At 46.0% G+C, this 5,085-nt stretch overlaps 1 protein-coding gene across 3 annotated transcripts in view; it reads right to left on the bottom strand.

The window, feature by feature from the left end:
* The window catches only part of LOC107555937 (microtubule-associated protein 2-like), a 129,311-nt gene that overhangs the window by 81,199 nt on the left and 43,027 nt on the right, over window positions 1–5,085 (bottom strand). Inside the window, exons 1-2 of one of the 3 annotated variants that reach the window (XM_016238899.1) lie at window positions 787–807; window positions 587–659 (exon numbers count right to left, since the gene is read on the bottom strand). The gene's annotated coding sequence lies outside the window, so the exon portion shown is untranslated. The other 2 variants (XM_016238897.1, XM_016238898.1) reach the window with 2 other exon arrangements.

Here is a 5,085-nt window from a genome sequence, read left to right as displayed (position 1 = left end):
ACACATACAGTTACTATGATATACAATTACTCATGCTGTGTTTATATCACCCACCCCTAATGACCCACACCATCATTAAATCACTGCCACCATCACCGTTATGTACCTGGACAGTCTGGTGATGCTAATGGCAGGTGTCTAGACAGGCAACATCACGTCACCCTGAATCCAACTAGCATGTTATCTCGCCCGGCAAAGACACACAAAATTACATGACACACATCTGCTTCAATATATCCAACATGTAGAGCTATAAGCGCATAACTATACTTAACAGGTACAGGGATGCTCAAAAACTGCAGAAAATATGCACAGACAATAGATACATCATCAATGAAGTGATAATTCACGAAATAATTAAAAAATACTGATAATAGCTAGAAAGAAAAAGAGGGAAATGTAAAGATACAGAGGGCTGTTAGGAGAAATCAGAATGCCGGTACTGCCCATATCAGCCTGTCAGATTCTCCCACACCTTATGTGCCAGAGTGTTACACACAATGACGCAGCATCTCTGCAGAACGGCGAGCAGGCAGGCAGAGAACAGGAGAGAGACAGAAAGAAAAACAAGAAAAAATGAGCCTACCTGATGAGATCTGCGTCTAGGTTCCTGTTCTTCAGCGTGTAGCACAGAGGAAGAGAGAGAAACACAGATGGACCTGGAGAGAGAGAGAAGAGGAAAGAAATGTGGCAGGTGAGCTCAAGGTGTCCTCAGAGTCCCCTCGTTTCAGTCACATGACCTCGATAGCTACAATACACGTTCCTTGTCAATGGCCAGAGACGCACATGTGTGAGTTTAGTATGCGTTGTTCATACTGCCGCCTTCCAGCAAGTGGGAGAGCGCTATGAGCGAGGGGTAGGGCTGTGTGTGTGTGTGTGTGTGTGTGTCTGTGTGTGTGTGTGTATGTGAGAGAGAGAAAGAGAGAGAGAGAGGGAATGTGTGTGTGTGACTGAGATGGTAATATAATTAACAGCCTGATAGACTGTAAATTAGAGCAGAAGTAAAAAGAATTCATGAATCATGAATGTTCCAGAACCAGCGCAGATGCTCTCAAGCTACAATGTAGCGCAAAAAATAAAATAAAAAATAAAGAATGACATTGCACAAAGGCAATGAAGGCTTTTTCTACAATATTTTAACAGTTAAAGATAATGATAGTTTCCAAACAGGTTTTCCCAAACACTCCTACTGCCCACTCCACTATGTCTTCAATCTGATATTGTCCACTCAAACACAGCCCCTCCCCAAACTTCATTGGTCGAGGAGCTGAAGATCAAATGTCAAAAGCCCCTTTTAATGCAAGTCCACTTGATGACCATTTTTGAAACATCCCAGGACGATAATTCTAGTCATAAAGGTACAGCTCTAGAAATAAAATCTGACAACAATAGCATCATAAAATGTTCAGACAGACAGACAGACAGACAGATAAACAGATTATCTGCAGGAAAGCAGGTTTGACGAATCAGTGGTCTAGCGCTTGCAAGTTAAGCTGCCTTCACGTGCTATCAGAAATTTTCTATTTCCCACTTATGAAATCATGATTACAAGTGTCACACTTACACTATCGGAAGGACGAGAGAAATGTGGAGTACAATTAATAGTCTTTTAATCATCGAAACACAGGGGTAATCCAATACAGGAACGAGATGCTGACACATGTAAAGACGAAGTAGACCCAACGGGAGAAACGCAAAGACAGGAGCTTAAATGCTAGGGATAATTGGAGAAACACAGGTGGATCACATATGACAATAAGACTAAATGAAGACAGGAAAATGACCAAATAAGGACAAACAAGAACAGAAACAGGGGCAAACCACGATACAGACAGTCCAGAATCCTGACATTACGCCCCCTCCCGGAAGGCACGTCCTGGCGGCATAGAAACTACATGGGGAGGGGCGGGTGGGAACTTGGGAGGCGGCTCAGGAGGAGGACAGACACCCGGGAGGGGGCCGCCAGACAGAGTCCATGGGGGTGACGAAGGAGCGAGGAGCCAGGGAGACGGCAGGAGGGAGCTGGAACAGGAGGAAACAGGCGGGACCCAGGCCTCAGCCATAATGACGGCCCACGGTGGAGCCGACGGAGGGAGGAGCCATGGAGAAGGAATGGCCGCCGACTCCAGGGGGCCGACCAACAGCGGCAGAGCAGGTGGTGGAGGAGCCCGAGATGGAGACGGAGAGCAAACGAGCCAGGAGGATGCCAAGGATCCGGGGGGCCAGGGTGCAGCCGAGGGCTCTGGCGACCAAGGTGGAGGCGGAGATCCGGAGATCCGTGGCGGAGCCGGAGCGACTGAGGACCAAGGTGGAGCTGGCGGGAGGAAGGAGCCCAATAGAGCCGGTGGGATGGAGCGACGAGATGCAGCCGGAGGAGCGGAGTCCTGAGGCGATGGTGGGTCGACACCCAACCAAGGCAGAGCCGGAGGGACGAGGGAGTCCAGTGGAGCTCGTGGATCGACGGGTGACGGTGGAGTCGAGGGAGCTAGGAGCCGAGGTGGAGCCGCGGGGTCTATGGGCTGAGGCGGAGTCCAGGCCTTGGAGGCTGGAGGTGAGGGATTCTCTAGCCATGGTGACGCTGGAGGATGGCAGACCCGCAGCGCTCGCATCATATTGATGGTGGGCTGAGGGCGAGCAGAGGGGCTGCCAGATGACAGCAGTGGAGGAGGCAGGAGTGGGCGGGTATTCATGAGCCTCCGGGCTCTTAGGGCTGCCCTCAGGGTTCAGAGCCCACTTCTGGCTGGACTGGGAAACGGGAGCCCCCTCAGGGCTGGACGGGACCAGCAGAGATGAAGAAGAGAGGAGAGTTTAGCACTGTTTTGCGTCTCTGAGCAATGGACAGTGTTTATTTACTTATTGAATGAATCAGCTTTTTGAACGAATCGGTTGAATGAATGATTCAGTGATTCACTCATTAACACAGTCAAATGCTTTGTTCCTGAATGAATCAGTCATTTGAATGAATCAGTTGAATCTCAATGACTCACTCATTAACAGTCACTTGCTGCCACCTACTGGCGCTTTTAATTTCACATTTTGACTACTTTTTTCATGTTTTAAATAGTTTCAAATATCAGTATTCAGTGTTTTGTTTAAAACAAAACATTATCTATGCATCTGTAACTGCAGGTAAATGCATCCAGGTCCCCTCTGAGATACATTAAACTGTGTAAATACATCTAAATGCTATTTCAGATGCAGATTCCAGAAATGTTTTCATATATTGGAATGAAAGACATTATTACTGGTTAAAGTGCTTCTTATTCTTACCCAAAGATACAAAATGGAAGAAAGAGTTCAAACTGAACACAATCTTTCTGCTCAAGCTGTGTATGAATATTTTTATATATATTTATTTGCTTCTTTTCCATTTTGCAATTACTTGTACTTTTACTTTCTATACTTAAGCATGTTTAATATTTAAAAAATACTTTTCATACTTAAATACAATAAAGATCACATACTTTAAGACTTTTACTCAAGTAATATTCTAAACGGTGGCTTCAACTTCTACCAAAGTCATTTTCTGGTAAGATATCTGTACTTTTACTTGAGTAAACGGGAGCCCCCTCAGGGCTGGATGGGACCAGCAAGGATGAAGGAGAGAGGAGAGGGGGCAAATCGGCTTCCAGCTCAGTTTCCCAGTCAATTTCAGGTACTTTATACACCACTGAGTTTTACAGCTAACCATGAGAAGCTATCCATAGAGGGAAGTACAAAGACCTTCAAAGCTTAAGTATGTATGGATTATGCATCAAGTGATCAGGTTTTCTACTGTGCAAAATATGTTTTCTTCCAATGCTCTTTGGCTTTAATTGTGTTCAGAACCGTACTTTAATCATTAAGAGCCTGAATACAGTCAAATCTGTCGAAGAGATCCATATCAGTGCTACTAAAGAATATTTATAAAAGTGTTTGCTAAATATGCTAAATGTTTGCTTGCACTTTTAAATGTTAGTTTTACAATGCTAGGCACTTTTAAATGTTAGTTTTACAAAGCTAGGAACTCCAATCTATTTAATCTTTACTTCTTCTCAGTTTTTTCTGCTGTACAGAAGTGATCTCTTCCCACAGTATTCCCAAGTTGGCCACAACTGTCATAGACCATATGAAATACCAGAGCAATGCAGACAGGAAACTTTGATTGGAAATATGACAGTAGCTGGTGTTCAGATGGCCTCAATATTGACTCCCTCCACTGACTGACTCACAACAATGCAATAAGTCCTCCAAACAGCTCTCTGATCACTAGTGGGGGTGAATGAAGCCTTTATTGACCAAGATGGCGGCGCGTACACATCGCGAGGCTCAGCGTCTCTCCAGTTTTTGCAATTTTGTATATCACCAGACCAGTGTAACAACAGAGAAACAGATCACAACATACCCTAATCAGAAGCCATGGATGAACAAGGAGGTGCGACTCCTGCTGAAAGCCCGTAACGCTGCCTTCAGATCAGATGATGCTCAGGCCTACAGCAAATCCAGGGCTAACCTGAGGAGGGGCATCAAAAAGGCCAAATACTGCTACAAGCTAAAGGTAGAGGAACACTTTTCCAACTCTGACCCCCAGCCAGTGCCGAAACAATCCTCCCCGACGTGCCTGAATGGCTACCGCCCCGTAGCACTCACGCCTATTGTTATGAAGTGCTTTGAGCGACTGGTCCTAGCTCACCTTAAGAACTGCATCCCACCCACACTGGACCCACACCAATTTGCCTACCGTAGCAATAGGATCACAGAGGATGCAGTATACACAGTGCTGCACTCGGTACTCACACACTTGGACAATAACAACACATATGTACGGATGTTGTTTGTTGACTTCAGCTCAGCATTTAACACTGTCATTCCCTCCAAGCTGACCACTAAACTTGGAGACCTGGGCATTAACACCTCACTCTGCAACTGGATTATGGAATTTCTGACCAACAGGCCTCAGCATGTTAGGTCAGGTCACACCTGCTCCACCACCATCACACTCAACACCGGCGTACCACAGGGCTGTGTGCTGAGCCCATTCCTCTACTCCCTCTACACCCACGACTGCAGGCCTATGCATGGATCCAACTCCATCATCAAGTTTGC

Source organism: Sinocyclocheilus grahami, unplaced genomic scaffold, assembly GCF_001515645.1.
Source record: "Sinocyclocheilus grahami isolate Dianchi unplaced genomic scaffold, SAMN03320097.WGS_v1.1 scaffold549.1, whole genome shotgun sequence".
Lineage (NCBI taxonomy): Eukaryota > Metazoa > Chordata > Actinopteri > Cypriniformes > Cyprinidae > Sinocyclocheilus > Sinocyclocheilus grahami.
This window is presented reverse-complemented; position numbering and strand designations above follow the sequence as displayed.